This window comes from Eleutherodactylus coqui, chromosome 11 (genome assembly GCF_035609145.1).
Source record: "Eleutherodactylus coqui strain aEleCoq1 chromosome 11, aEleCoq1.hap1, whole genome shotgun sequence".
In the NCBI taxonomy this organism is placed as follows: domain Eukaryota; kingdom Metazoa; phylum Chordata; class Amphibia; order Anura; family Eleutherodactylidae; genus Eleutherodactylus; species Eleutherodactylus coqui.
In genome coordinates this window covers 4,908,377-4,924,937 of record NC_089847.1, presented here as the reverse complement: position 1 = coordinate 4,924,937, position 16,561 = coordinate 4,908,377, and the positions used below count along the sequence as shown (strand labels likewise).

General features: G+C 49.9%; 1 long non-coding RNA gene across 1 annotated transcript; it reads right to left on the bottom strand.

The window, feature by feature from the left end:
* Positions 1-6,351: 6,351 nt before the first annotated feature.
* On the bottom strand, positions 6,352-9,252 carry LOC136582810 (uncharacterized). The gene is made up of 3 exons (XR_010787226.1): positions 9,211-9,252; positions 6,733-6,937; positions 6,352-6,486 (listed from the first exon to the last, which is right to left on the bottom strand). It is a non-coding gene; the product is annotated as an uncharacterized lncRNA (long non-coding RNA).
* Between the last annotated feature and the right edge of the window lie 7,309 nt (positions 9,253-16,561).

The window sequence follows — 16,561 nt, the reverse complement described above, 5'->3', positions numbered from 1 at the left end:
CAGGTTGCGCCAATAAAGGGGATGGGGAGAGTAGTAGTAGTTATCACTCATGATGCCACAGGTCACGCACACCAATATTCTATGCGGTGGAGTAATAAACATACAGACTTTTGCGTAGTACCTGGGGTCCTTAGGAACAGTTAGGGCCCGGTATAACTTTTACTGAATAACATTTATTTAACAGGTATTACAGGTACAATTCACTTCAAGCAGTTACAGGCAGGAGCTCAGAGGTAGGGAGGACACACAAGATGAATACGGCCCTACAGTCCACATTATCTGTATGCCACCGTCCTGGATTGGGAGCACTCCGGAGGAGGAAGGGGGTAGGGGTCACTCTGCAGGCACTCTGGCAAACAATTATTCAGGAATGCTTAGCCAATAAACACCCCGCACGATAGACGCGTGGGTGTCACAATAACATACCTCTGTGCGGTGATCGGCCGCACAGCAAACGCCTGTAGTGTGAACGGGTACCTGTTTTAGGAACTCTTGTAAGGCTCTCTCTCCCTCCCTCTAGGGACTCACTCCTTTTCACATCCACACTCCAAACGCTACGAGTAGTCGCTCTTTTTCCTCCATCTTCACTCACATGTAAGCTAAAGGTGCTTCCATGTGGCTCTGTGTTAGCACTCTCTCCTAAGGTTGTGACATCGAAAACCGATATATCAAAATATGGCTAATGCTTTGGCGATACTTTTCATCGATATTGTTATGTCTGATATATCGGTAGTTTAAGGCGATATATCATCGACTTTTGTAAAGAAGCAGCGTGTCTTGTGGTCCGGTGACCAGATTTTCTTTCTTTACATTCCGCCCTTTCCTTTGTGTTGTACAGGATGTAGTTTTGCTCGCGGCACTAATGAACTTATAAACAAGTTCTAGAAACTTTTGGAAAGTGTCAGGTGACTCTTTGTGACCAATCAGGTTTGCTCCAGGCAAAACGACTCTCAGAATAGTGGGGTCTTCGGCCCCTCCCCCACATAGTTTGTTCATCGCCTTAGACGCAGGCTCTGAACGCTTGCGTCTAACGCCATGGCTGTGGGCAATGCTTTCTAAATAAAAGCATTTCAACATGCAGATGGAGGGCTGCGCCGAACGCACGAAGATCACATCCAGAAAAGGAGATGTGACATGTCGTGTGTTCAGCGTCTAATGCGAACGCAGTGACCATAGGAAAGATAGGAGACCCATCTAACGCAATTACAATTGTGTTCGGGGCGCTGCGTTCGCTGTACCAGGCCTGCATTGTTTACAGGTTGCCATGGAGACCGTTGGTCCCTCAGCGGCAACTTGAGAAAATGCAGGGCAGGCGGCCCCCCACACACACAGAGATCACGCTCCCATCCGTCAGCTGCAGCGGCTTCTGGCCTCCTTGTCGCTGGCAGGACCTTGTATCAGAGTGTTTACCTCCAATCATCTCTCTGCCCTCCCGGCCGGCAGATTAATACTAGATAACGATTATTGGGGCCGATGATACAACTCTTCTCTGCAGACCTCATATTATAGGTTTCATCTGTAATTAGAAGTTAATAAAAAATCCAACAGGTTAAAGTTTTAGAAGAAAACTATAATTCTTTTTGTGGATTGTTGCTTTATTTTATACAGCATTTATAAGTCGATATATCGAAATATTGATAGTTTCCCACCGATATTTTACAATAATCGATAGTTTGTCCAGCGATAGTCGATACCAACCTTACTCTCTCCTCCTGAAGATAGACTCCTCTCCCGCTCTCAAACTCTCCAATTTATAGCCTCACTTGTACCACATGACAAGACAAACTGATACATTTACAGGCATGCAATGATTTTGAAGTTAACCCTTCAGACGCTGCAGCTGTGCAACACACATACAGAAAATGACATGACAGCTTTGCACAGTGCATCCACGAGACAGAACATGTATGACAGTTATGGAGGGGACCAGGATGGTGTGCTGGGCCTTTATCAGGATGTTGTTGAGACAGGCGATGGCTACTATCCCCATAGAGGATCACAGATGTCTTTACTTTTGATCTTGCAATGTATTTTTACCCCCCAGGGTCCATGGACTGGAGCGGCGAAAGGAACAAACCTGAGACCTTTTCCTCTGTGTGGTTCTGGCACGTTTGGGTCTGTTCTCTAGTCGTGCCATCAGCGATGATCTTGTCCAGTTTTTAGTCCCAAAGGACTTCTCAGAGGAGGCATCTGCTTCCCAGAACTTTAGCCACAATGCACTAAAGTGTGGCTACCGAAGCTGCTGAAGTGCGAGCCGAGAGCCGCTTCCAGAGAATCTTCATAAATAATCTTCCCCGTCTGTCTGATGAGCAACATCCGCCAATTCTCCCACCGCAGAACCAGAACGGATCCCTCGGCACAGCTGCTTGGCCCAATCAGTGATGCCTTGCCGACCCAGATAGAGGTGAAAACTGTCCTGCAAGAAGACCCCAGCGCCCCGAGGGAGGTTCTGGCCAGCACTTCTGTCACACAGGTCTTGAAGCAAAGTATTGACCATAAGAAGAGTGGTACACATGACTAATGAGGATACTGGTGGATCCACTACTGGTCAAACAGACCACTTCCTCACTAGAAGGGATACATAAGGTCTAAGTGCTTCAGCATAGGGAAGAGCTTGTTGGGAATATTCCATTCCGTGATTAACACTTCGTCAAAGTCCTCATGAGGAGGAAAGCTTGTCGGAGAGCGTCTTGGACATCTGAAGAAAAAGGTTGTTGCAGACGAAGAAGGTGTCCAATACCTGCAGGATATCCGTTACTGCTAGGCTGTCCATCATTAGGAAGAGTTTGGCAGCCTGTTCCTCATTCAGATCAGAATCAGAGGGAGACTCTGACCGTTCATCCTCTGGGCGACTACCTGTCTGGGAAAACTATGGATCGCACTATAGGAGGTGCTGCACGGGAGGACGAAGCGGGGGAACCGGATGATTGCCTTCCAAGTGGTGGTCTAAACTTTTTCCGTGAGGAACCCTGCAAAATGAAGTCACCACTGTCAGATACATTCCGACCAGGTGGACCGGACATAAGGTAAAGCTGGTGAGGATTGCCGACGACACCCTAGTAAACCGCCACTGACAGGGAGCGTGCCTATTCCAGCTCGGTAATCTGAGAGGGCTGAACGCGAGGGTTGCCGGGAGTAGGATCGATGGTCGCCTGCCACGATGGCATACAGTTAGGACAAAACAGCGCCAACTGTCCGCATGCAAATTTAGTTTTATAGCAAGAACACGTAGAGAATGTGGCGGTCCCCTGTCTCAAGTCCTCCACCCTGATGTCAGATATGGTGCCAAACAGAAATGATGGACAGTGACAGTACTGCAGGAGAGCTAGCCATGAGCTTGCGCTGAAGGCTGAGTATGGGGTGGAAGCGGCATGGGCACCTACCTGGATGATCAACCTGGAAGCGGAACCCATGGAGTCATCTGTGCTGAGCACCTGCCCACCTGCAGGAGGAATCAGCGGTCCCGTCCCTCTCCCTTCAGACAGTCCCATCCCTTTCACTCCCAGCAGTCCCGCCCCTCTCCCTCCCAGAGGTTCCGTCCCTCTCCCTCCAGGCCGTTCTGTCCCTCTCACATGCTGGGCGGTCCCGCCCCTCTCACATGCCAGGCGGTCCCATCCCTCTCACTCCGAGCTGTCCACTCCCTCTGGGTGGTCCCGTCCCTTTCCCTCTGGGCGGTCCCGTCCCTTTCCCCCACGGAGGTCCCGTCCCTTTCCCCCACGGAGGTCCCGTCCCTTTCCATCCCATATGTCCCGTCCCTCTCCCTCCCAGAGGTCACTTCCCACTACCTCCTGGCCGTTCCGTCCCCCTCACATGCCCGGTGGTCCAATCCCGCTTCCTCCCGGAGGTCCTGTCATTCTCACTCTGGGCCGTCCTGTCCCTCTCACATGCCGGGCAGTCCTGTCCCGTCCCCCTCCCTCTGGGCGGTCCCTCCCCTCTCACTCTGGGTGGTCCCATCCCTCACCCTTTAGGTGGTCCCTTCCATCTCACTCCGGAAGGTCCCATCCCTCACCCTTCAGGTGGTCCCGTCCCTCTTCCTCCGGTCCTGCACGCGCTCCAGAAGACACTCAGCCTCTCCAGCTCCAGAGGAACTCGCATGAGAAGGCCACAAAGTGAGGCCCCACAGGCCAGCAGGAAAGGCCACGGCATCCGAATCGCAGCGCTCCATTGCACCTAAGGAAAGGTGGCTCTTGGGGAGGTGAGGGCAAGGGACTGCTGGCAGCCGAGACCCTATATCCCCCCCTTCCCGGTGGACCCTCACCATTCACATAAGAACGAACACTGCTGCTGCTCTCTGGTGTCAGCCCTGGGCTGATCTACACCCTGTACCTGCCTAAGGGATAAAGGGGCCAGAGATTAGGCGACGGACAATACTCACCTAGTGGAACCATGGGAGTCCCCGAGGGGTAACAATACTTACTCATCTTCACGGACGCCCCACGAATCCTGCGTCCTCGGATGGCATGCTCTGCGGTTCCATCCATGTCCCCCCCAGGCGCTCGCCTGCCTTTAGCAAGGAAGGGAAGAAGAAGGGAGGGACTATGGCTGGCGGGCCAAGTTCAGGGTAATTCTCTAAGATCGGGTAATCCCGTCCCGTTCGCTCTCCTCGGTCCGGCCGCCCGTATTCCCTCCCAAATATGGTGCATGAAGACCGACAATGGGGAGGTTTGCCTCCTAGGGACACTAAGCTAAAACTGATGAGTTTGCTGCGTGACGGAGGGGTATAGCGAGTGGGAGGAGCTAACACATTTTTGCGTAGTTTCCGCCTCCTAGTGGCAGCAGCTATACCCTTACAGTCAAATCTGTGTCCCCCAACAGTAGGGACGAGAAACTGGCTTTGTTCCCATAGCAACCAATCACAGCGCAGCTTCCATTTGTCAAAAGCAGAATACAAACCAAAAGCTGCGCTGTGATTGGAATGAGACAAGTGGTGAGATTTATAAAAATGTTTAAAAGTCGAACTGTCTTTATTCTCACAGCAACCAAAGTCCAAGTTGTTCCTCTCCTGCGCCTCCTGTCAGAATGTAACAGAGCAGACATCAGCTGTAGTTCGCTCACTGACCACCAGAGGCGCCCCCGGTTCCGTGCTGGGGGCATCGATTGCAAGTTACTCAAGAACCCTATGCTTACTGGATTTGCCAACCTGGACGTGGTACGGAGCCGGAAGAGGGGGCAGGGGGCGCCGGGACCACCACGTGAGACCCCCGAAAGACTCAGCAGCACCGAGCATCTCAGGATACTCCATATCTGCAGAGCATCACCGCTGATCCCCTCATCCCTCCTGTGGTGATTCCCCCCCCCCATTACTCCTGCAGAGCATCACTCCTCTGTTGTGCTGATTCCACCCATTGCTCCTGACGCGGGTCACCTCTGCCTGTAGTCAGACCACCGCCGGAGAGACGTGGGTCACCTCTGCCTCTACTCAGACCACCGCCGGAGAGACGCGGGTCACCTCTGTCTGTAGTCAGACCACCGCCGGAGAGACGAGGGTCACCTCTGCCTGTAGTCAGACCACCGCCGGAGAGACGTGGGTCACCTCTGCCTCTACTCAGACCACCGCCGGAGAGACGCGGGTCACCTCTGTCTGTAGTCAGACCACCGCCGGAGAGACGTGGGTCACCTCTGCCTCTACTCAGACCACCGCCGGAGAGACGCGGGTCACCTCTGTCTGTAGTCAGACCACCGCCGGAGAGACGTGGGTCACCTCTGCCTCTACTCAGACCACCGCCGGAGAGACGTGGGTCACCTCTGCCTCTACTCAGACCACCGCCGGAGAGACGCGGGTCACCTCTGTATATAGTCAGACCACCGCCGGAGAGACGCGGGTCACCTCTGTATATAGTCAGACCACCGCCGGAGAGACGCGGGTCACCTCTGTCTATAGTCAGACCACCGCCGGAGAGACGCGGGTCACCTCTGTCTGTAGTCAGACCACCGCCGGAGAGACGCGGGTCACCTCTGCCTGTAGTCGGACCACCGCTGGAGAGACGCGGGTCACCTCTGTCTGTGGTCGGACCACCGCCGGAGAGACGCGGGTCACCTCTGTCTGTAGTCGGACCACCGCCGGAGAGACGCGGGTCACCTCTGTCTATAGTCAGACCACCGCCGGAGAGACGCGGGTCACCTCTGTCTGTAGTCAGACCACCGCCGGAGAGACGCGGGTCACCTCTGCCTGTAGTCGGACCACCGCTGGAGAGACGCGGGTCACCTCTGTCTGTGGTCGGACCACCGCCGGAGAGACGCGGGTCACCTCTGTCTGTAGTCGCACCACCGCCGGAGAGACGCGGGTCACCTCCCATGTGTAGAGCGCATCACTTGATCATCATCTTAAGAATAGCGCCATTGCTTACAGGCAGTTTGGAATCCGTTTTTTTGTCCGCCGGGGTAAAGACATTCAGGTACAGGCAGTCTTCTGAGATTCGGGGTTTAGAGATGGAAATCTTGAAGAAGCTCGGCATATCCCGGAAGGTGTCGGCGTTTTGTAGGCATCTGGAATTTGAAAACAATTATTTGTTGTGAAGTCATTCTTGACATCACCTGTTGTATGTGCAGCGCCACCGACAGGTTGCTGTGGGAAGTGCGTGTCTTCCTTCTTCCATCACGATAGAGGCAGCAGGGAACCCCGACAGCCTCCCTGAGAGTCTCGGGTACAAACGACTACATTCTTGTTAATGATCAATGAAAACTAAAAAATGGTGGAAATTTCTGAAAGTAAATCATTGACTGATAACTCACAGGGCGGCATGCTGCTGGGCCTCTCTGACGCCACTCCAGGATGCCGGGGGCTTGGGGGCTGCAAATCGTAAGGGGCCCACCGGAGGTTGGGCAAACGGGACTCCATAGAAGGCGTGGAGAGCTCTGTTTGTCTTCTTCACGGAAAGCATCTTTCCCCGCAGTTTCCCGTACGGCGTCTCCACCTCAGGGTGATCAGCCTTCTGTCCTGTAAGCGGCACGATAAACCTTATATATCACACTTCATATTTGGATTAAATTCCCATAAAGCACTGTACATACTATGATATTATACTCCAGAGCTGCACTCACTATTCTGCTGGTGGAGTCACTGTGTACATACATTACTTATCCTGTACTGCTCCTGAGTTACATCCTGTATTATACTCCAGAGCTGCACTCACTATTCTGCTGGTGGAGTCACTATGTACATACATTACTTATCATGTACTGATCCTGAGTTACATCCTGTATTATACTCCAGAGCTGCACTCACTATTCTGCTGGTGGAGTCACTGTGTACAAACATTACTTATCATGTACTGATCCTGAGTTACATCATGTATTATACTCCAGAGCTGCACTCACTATTCTGCTTGTGGAGTCACTGTGTACATACATTACTTACTGACCCTGAGTTACATCCTGTATTATACTCCAGAGCTGCACTCACTATTCTGCTGGTGGGGTCACTGTGTACATACATTACTTATCCTGTACTGATCCTGAGTTACATGCTGTATTATACCCCAGAGCTGCACTCACTATTCTGCTAGTGGAGTCACTGTGTACATACATTACTTATCCTGTACTGATCTTGAGTTACATCCTGTATTATACCACAGAGCTGTACTCACTATTCTGCTGGTGGACTCACTGTGTACATACATTACTTATCCTGTACTGATCCTGAGTTACATCCTGTATTATACTGCAGAGCTGCACTCACTATTCTGCTGGTGGAGTCATTGTGTACATACATTACTTATCCTCTGCTGCTCCTGAGTTACATCCCGTATTATACTCCAGAGCTGCACTCACTATTCTGCTGCTGGTGGAGTCACTGTGTATATGCATTACTTATCCTGTACTGACCCTGAGTTACATGCTGTATTATACTCCAGAGCTACACTCACTTTTCTGCTGGTGGAGTCACTGTGTACATACATTTCTTATCCTGTACTAATCCTGAGTTACATCCTGTATTATACTGCAGAGCTGAACTCACTATTCTGCTCGTGGAGTCACTGTGTACATACATTACTTATCCTGTACTGACCCTGAGTTACATGCTGTATTATACTCCAGAGCTGCACTCACTTTTCTGCTGGTGAAGTCACTGTGTACATACATTACTTATCCTGTACTGACCCTGAGTTACATGCTGTATTATACTCCAGAGCTGCACTCACTATTCTGCTGGTGGAGTCACTGTGTACATACATTACTTATCCTGCACTGCTCCTGAGTTACATCCCGTATTATACTCCAGAGCTGCACTCACTATTCTGCTGGTGGAGTAACTGTACATATATAACTTATCCTGTACTGACCCTGAGTTACATGCCGTATTATACTCCAGAGCTGCACTCACTATTCTGCTGGTTTAGTCACAGTGTACATACATTTCTTATCCTGTACTGATCCTGAGTTACATCCTGTATTATACTGCAGAGCTGAACTCACTATTCTGCTCGTGGAGTCACTGTGTACATACATTACTTATCCTGTACTGACCCTGAGTTACATGCTGTATTATACTCCAGAGCTGCACTCACTATTCTGCTGGTGGAGTCACTGTGTACATACATTACTTATCCTGCACTGCTCCTGAGTTACATCCCGTATTATACTCCAGAGCTGCACTCACTATTCTGCTGGTGGAGTAACTGTACATACATTACTTATCCTGTACTGACCCTGAGTTACATCCTATATTATACTGCAGAGCTGCACTCACTATTCTGCTGGTGGAGTCACCGTGTACATACATTACTTATCCTGTACTGATCCTGAGTCACATCCTGTGTTATACCCCAGAGCTCCACTCACTATTTTGCTGCTGGTGGAGTCACTGTGTACATACATTACTTATCCTGTACTGACCCTGAGTTACATCCTGTATTATACTCCAGAGCTGCACTCACTTTTCTGCTGGTGGAGTCACTGTGTACATACATTACTTATCCTGTACTGCTCCTGAGTTACATCCCGTATTATACTCCAGAGCTGCACTCACTATTCTGCTGGTGGAGTCACTCTGTACATACATTACTTATCCTGTACTGATCCTGAGTCACATCCTGTGTTATACCCCAGAGCTGCACTCACTATTCTGCTGGTGGTGGAGTCACTCTGTACATACATTATTTATCCTGTACTGACCCTGAGTTACATCGTGTATTATACTCCAGAGCTGTACTCACTATTCTGCTGGTGGAGTCACCATGTACATATATTACTGGCCCTATTTTACTTTACCTGAAGCCGGGGCTCCCAGGCAGACGGACCGCAAAAGCAGAGCGAGGACTAGGAGGTCCATGATGGCGCCTGTGCGGTGTGAGGCTTCTGTGTGGTGGTTGTCAGCTCTGACGGCGTTTTATCTGCGCTCTCCCGTCACCTCTCACCTTTCAGTCTTTGCTCTTTTTTGCAATAACATTACTGTATGAGGAGCCGAGGTTGCAGCAGGACAAGAGTCAGAGGTCAGGGCCCCTCCGGACACCCCCAGGGCCGCACGGCACATTGACCACAAGAGTTCTAACAGGTCACGATGTCATCATTATCAGTCCCTGTTCCCAATCCACCTGCTCCATCCAAGACTACTAGAGACTCATTTACCAGAAGCCAAGACCCCATCATAAAAGAGGAGCTCACAGACCCCAGTAGATTAGGTGAAGGTGGGGTTCGTACCCCCGGCCTCATGTCGGCAACCACCGAGCCACCAAATCACCCGACTGCTGCCTCCTGTTGTGTCTCACCTGTTTGCTGCAGTCCAGGTTGTACATCACATTGGGGCACATTTATAAAAAGACTTTTGTACTAACCCTAAGATGTCTTTCTCGTCTCGTCCATTGGGGAGCACAGCTTTGATGCAGGATATTCCAGAGCAGCCCCTTGGGGGTGGGAAGGTATATCAGGACGGATGCAGGTAGCCTATAGCCATCTGAAAAACTCTCCACCCAAAGGATGCAAAGGTATAGACCTGGTAGAACTCGTGTGCAAGGTGTGCCATGAAGACCATGAAGCGGCCGTACAACCTGGCAGGAATGTACGGCCGTCCGACTCCGAGGCCAGTTGGCGTTGGAACAGGATAGATAATGCGGATACTTGACGTTTCAGAAGACTAAGGCTGAAGCCCATCCGGTTCTGTAGGACAGGAGGTGCGATGTGGAAACGCACAGGGTGAACATTGCAACGTGCACACCAAAGAAAGAAACTCTTCCAAACGGGATGATGGACTTTGAGAGGAGGAAGGTTTCCTAGACTTCAACATAGTTTGATATCCGTCTACGCAAACCCATTGGCTCTCCAGACCGCGATTCAACCATCATGCCATTAAATGAAGCATGAACAAACTCGCGTAGCAGAGGGGTCCCTGTAAGAAAATATCTTCTCGAAGAGGGAGGAGAGTCAACTAGCAGGTTGACAAGATCCCCGGTCCAATCTGCGGCTATCAGAATTACTGGGAGACCTTCCACCTCGATCTTCTTGAGAAGTCGTGGAATTAGTGGGAAGGGGAAAAAAGACGTACAGGAAACGAAAACCCATCCACGGAGTTATGAATGTGTCCACTGCCCGAGCATGAGGGTATCGCGACCAGGCCACAAAGGTTGGTAACTGGCGACTGATCCTGGATGCCAGCAGGTTAACATCTGGATGGCCTCACCTTTGACATATTGTCCAAAAGACTTCCGGAATGTAGCGCTCATTCTCCCGGGTTGACTGTATGTCGGCTATCCAGTTGTCCACTCCTGGTATTTGCACCGCTGAGAGTACCCACAACCTAAGATTTTCGCCACTTCTGCCATGGCCCTCATGCTGCGGGTTCTGCCTTGGTAGTTTATGTACACGATGACTGTCACATTGTCGGTTTGAACCCGAACTCGGCTGCCCATCAGCTGGGGGGCAAAATGATGAAGCGACCGGAGAATCGCCCAAAGTTCCAACACATTTAATCGGCAGAGCGGGTTCTTGCACCCTGCATGGAGATTCTGCACCATGCCTCCCCAGCCCGAGAGCCTGGCATCTGTGGCGAGTACCTGCCAATGAAGGGTCAGAAAGGAGCGTCCTAGCTAGATCTGTGGGGAGTTCAGCCACTAACGAAGTGAGTGCTGCGGTTGCAGAGGTACTTGGATCTACGATCCAAGGAACTCATGGACTTGGCCCACTTGAACCACTGAAGAGGCTGAGCATGAAATTGGCCAAACGGAAGCGCCTCAAAAGAGGAAAACCATCAGTTCCGCACCCTGATGCAGAGGTGACAGACCAGGATTCTGTGTTTGTAGAGAGCGTACCGGCCGCTGGAGGTGAATCAGCTTCCCTGTTGGCAACAACACCGGACCTGAACCGCGTCGAGGGCCATCTAGATGTTGTGAGGGAGAGTGGAATGACTGGGGATGGTAATGATTTATCTGAATCCGCGCTGCATGTTCAAAGTGCAACACCCCAGAGGGGTTACCCCGGGCACCTGACTAACATGAACAGCTGGGAGGGTGAAGTGCTGACGTGTCATGGTGGCACTTACCATGCTCTGGTCCCGGACAGAGTCCCAAGCAGTAACAAACAGAAGGTCAGAGGTAGGTAGGATACACAAGATGAATACGGCCCTACAGTCCACATTATCTGTATGCCACCAGTCCTGGATTGGGAGCACTTTGGAGGAGGAAGGGGGTAGGGGTCACTCTGCAGGCACTCTGGCAAACAATTATTCAGGAATGCTTAGCCAATAAACACCCCGCACGATAGACGCGTGGGTGTCACAATAACATACCTCTGTGCGGTGATCGGCCGCACAGCAAACGCCTGTAGTGTGAACGGGTACCTGTTTTAGGAACTCTTGTAAGGCTCTCTCTCCCTCCCTCTAGGGACTCACTCCTTTTCACATCCACACTCCAAACGCTACGAGTAGTCGCTCTTTTTCCTCCATCTTCACTTACATGGAAGCTAAAGGTGCTTCCATGTGGCTCTGTGTTAGCACTCTCTCCTAAGGTTGTGACATCGAAAACCGATATATCGAAATATCGCTAATGCTTTGGCGATACTTTTCATCGATATTGTTATGTCTGATATATCAGTAGTTTAAGGCGATATATCATCGACTTTTGTAAAGAAGCAGCGTGTCTTGTGGTCCGGTGACCATGTTATCTTTCTTTAGATTCCGCCCTTTCCTTTGTATTGTACAGGATGTTGTTTTGCTCGCGGCACTAATGAACTTATAAACAAGTTCTAGAAACTTGTTTCTAGAAAGTTTGCTGCAGTGGGGTCTTCGGCCCCTCCCCCACATGCGTTTGTGCATCGCGTTAGACGCAGGCTCTGAACGCTTGTATCTAACACGAAGGCTGTGGGCAATGCCTTCTAAATGAAAGATGGAGGGCTGCGCTGAACGCATGAAGGTCGCGTTCCGAAAAGGAGACTCCACACAGAGATCACCCTCACATCCCGTCAGCTCCCCCGGCCCACTCCTGGCTTCCTTGTATCTGCAGGACCTTGTATCAGTGTGTTTGTTGGCTCATTAGATAACGATTATTGGGGCCGATGATACAACTCTTCTCTTCAGACCTCATATTATAGGTTTCATCTGTAATTGTTTATTTTCCTGTTATTAATAGTCAGAAGTTAATAATAAATTCAACAGTTTAAAGTTTTAGAAAAAAACTATAATTCTTTTTGTTGATTGTTGCTTTATTAACCCTCGACCTGCTTTATTTTATACAGCAGTTAAAAGTCGATATATCGAAATATCGATAGTTTTCCACTAGAGATCAGCAAGCACCAAAATGCTCGGGTGCTTGTTGCTCGAGTCGAACTTTCCGCGATGCTCGAGAGTTCGTTTCGAGTAACGAACTCCATTGAAGTAAATGGGCGACTCGAGCATTTTTGTATGGGTCCGATGCTCCGCATAGGTCATGACTTGTGAAACTCAGGAAAACCTCAGAAAGTCATGGAAACACCACAGAACCGGATAGGGAAGGGCAGGGGCAACATGCATGGCTGCATCGGAAGCTCCCAGGTCCCACTATTAAGCCGAAATGGGGGCAAGAGTCTGGCGTCACCCCCCTAACAATTTTTACTTCGTACAAACCCTCATTAGCAAGGCATACCTTAGCTAAGCACCACACTACCTGCAACCAAGGACAATCACTGCCTGCGGGTGACACCACTGCCTCTTCTCCTGGGTTACATGCTGCCCAACCCCCCGCACGACCCTGCGTCCGCAGCGCACACAAAAGTGTCCCTGCACAGCGTTCAGCTGGCCTCATGCCACACGCTGACCTCATAGCCACACCACCCTCATGTCTATTTATAAGCACGTCTGCCATGAGGAGGAACCGGAGGCACACACTGCAGAGGGTTGGCAGGGCCAGGCAGCGACCCTCTTTGAAAGCGTGGGCGATAGCCCACAATGCTGGTGAGAATTGATGATAAATTGACGTTCGATCATCATTCCAATCCCGTGGCACCTCCGTCACAAACTTTTCAGGAGCCGCAAACGTGGGCATAAAGGGGACTCAGGTGCCAGCACTTCTACATATCTCCACAATGCAGCAATACTCTGTGTGGGAAGCACATGAGCGGGCCCAGGGTCAGGCCCGGTCCCAGCCTCCATCTTGTGTGACCCAAAGTGCCGCGACTTACATAGCAATGGGAAATCTATGCGTCCCCACACAATTCATTCTGTGTAGGTGGCAGATAGCTCAACACCGCAATGGGAAGTCTTTGAGTTCCTTGGGCTTGCCTATGCTGTCGGTGCACAAAGATGGCATTACACAAGAAGAAATCAGAGCGCCTAAACATGGCAGAGTTTCACTCCGCCAAGGACCTCGGCCCACATTTCTACCCTAGTCAGTCATTGTATTTGTGCCAGACAGGTAAAGCAACGCAATCGAAACTCATTGTGCACTCACAGCATAGGCGAGCCCAGGAAACTCAAGCATGGTATTACACATGAGGAAATCAGAGTGCCCAAACATGGCAGAGTTTCACTCCGCCAAGGAACTCGGCCCACATTTCTACCCTAGTCAGTCAGTGTATTTGTGTTAGACAGGTAAAACACTGCAATGGGAAGTCTTTGTGCACCCACAGCGTAGGTGAGCCAAAAGAACCCAAGGAAAGTATTAAACATGAAGCAATTACAGTGCCCAAACATGGCAGATTTTCACTCCGCCGAGGACCTCAGGCTCTGCCCACACCCTCAGCAATCGTGGGCATAAAGCGGACTCCGATGCTAGTACAGCTGTGAACGTCTCATTTAATTAGTTGCAGTAGCTTTCACCGCTCCAAAGACTGGATTAACCAGGAAGAAGTTCCACGAGCCAAACCTGGCGCAGTTGCATTTTCCCCAGGACATAGGCCTTTGCCCACACCCTCAGCAATCACGGGCATAAAGCGGACTCCGATGCTAGTACAGCTGTGAACGTCTCATTAATGCAGTAATGCTCCTCTTGTTTGGCCCAAACCAGTGTCTCAGATAACTGTGGTAACATGAGAAAAAATACCTGTTGCCCAGTGCTGATCCCGTGACCACAAGCAGGAGGAGGAGGTGGCATTACAAGGCCAAGAAACCATGACCAGGACTCGCTATAGTCTGTGTGGGAAGCACGTGAGTGGGCCCAGGGTCAGGCTCGGTCCCAGCCTCCACCTTGTGTGACCCAAGGTGCCCTTAGTTACATAGCAATGGGAAATCCATGTGTCCACACACAGATAGCTCAACACTGCAAGGGGAAGTCTTTGAGTTCCTTGGGCTCGCCTATGCTGTCAGTGCACAAAGATGGTATTACACAGGAAGAAATCAGAGTGCCCAACCATGGGAGAGTTTCACCCCGCCAAGGACCTTGGCCTCGGCCCACATTTCTGCCCTAGTCAGTCAGTGTATTTGTGCCAGATAGGTAAAACACCGCGATGGGAAGACTTAGTGCACCCATAGTATAGACAGACCCCTGTAACATTCCTGTAGCAGAAGTATAGGCAGACCCCTGTAACATTTCTGTAGCAAAGGTATAGGCGGACCCCAGTAACATTTCTGTTGTAAAAGTATAGATAGACCCCAGTAACATTTCTGTAGCAGAAGTATAGGCAGACCTCAGTAACATTTCTGTAGCAGAAGTATAGGCAGACCCCTGTAACATTTCTGTAGCAAAGGTATAAACAGACCCCAGTAACATTTCTGTAGCAGAAGTACAGGCAGACCCCTGTAACATTTCTGTAGCAGAAGTATAGGCAGACCCCTGTAACATTTCTGTAGTAAACATATAGGCAGACACCTGTAACATTTCTGTAGCAGCAGTATAGGCAGACCCCTGTAACATTTCTGTAGCAGAAGTATAGGCAGACCCCTGTAACATTTCTGTAGCAAAGGTATAGGCAGACCCCAGTAACATTTCTGTAGTAAAATTATAGGCAGACCACTGTAATATTTCTGTAGCAGAAGTATAGGCAGACCCCAGTAACATTTCTGTAGTAAACATATAGGCAGACCCCTGTAACATTTCTGCAGCAGATGTATAGGCAGACCCCTGTAACATTTCTGTAGCAGAAGTATAGGCAGACCCCTGTAACATTTCTGTAGCAGATGTATAGGCAGACCCCTGTAACATTTCTGTAGCAGAAGTATAGGCAGACCCCAGTAACATTTCAGTAGCAAAGGTATAGGCAGAACCCAGTAGCATTTCTGTAGTAAAGGTATAGGCAGACCCCAGTAACATTTCTGTAGCAGAAGTATAGGCAGACCCCTGTAACATTTCTGTAGCAGATGTATAGGCAGACCCCAGTAGCATTTCTGTAGTAAAGGTATAGGCAGACCCCAGTAACATTTCTGTAGCAGAAGTATAGGCAGACCCCTGTAACATTTCTGTAGCAGATGTATAGGCAGACCCCTGTAACATTTCTGTAGCAGAAGTATAGGCAGACCCCTGTAACATTTCTGTAGCAGAAGTATAGGCAGACCCCAGTAACATTTCAGTAGCAAAGGTATAGGCAGACCCCAGTAGCATTTCTGTAGTAAAGGTATAGGCAGACCCCAGTAACATTTCTGTAGCAAAGGTATAGGCAGACCCCAGTAACATTTCTGTAGTAAAATTATAGGCAGACCCCTGTAACATTTCTGTAGCAGAAGTATAGGCAGACCCATGTAACATTTCTGTAGTAAACGTATAGGCAGACCCCTGTAACATTTCTGTAGCAGATGTATAGGCAGACCCCTGTAACATTTCTGTAGCAGAAGTATAGGCAGACCCCTGTAACATTTCTGTAGCAGAGGTATAGGCAGACCCCAGTAACATTTCTGTAGTAAAGGTATAGGCAGACCCCAGTAACATTTCTGTAGCAGAAGTATAGGCAAACCCCTGTAACATTTCTGTAGCAAAGGTATAAACAGACCCCTGTAACATTTCTGTAGCAGAAGTATAGGCAGACCCCAGTAACATTTCAGTAGCAAAGTTATAGGCAGACCCCAGTAACATTTCTGTAGTAAAGGTATAGGCAGACCCCAGTAACATTTCTGTAGTAAAGGTATAGGCAGACCCAAGTAACATTTCTGTAGCAGAAGTATAGGCAGACCCCTGTAACATTTCTGTAGTAAAATTATAGGCAGACCCCTGTAACATTTCTGTAGCAG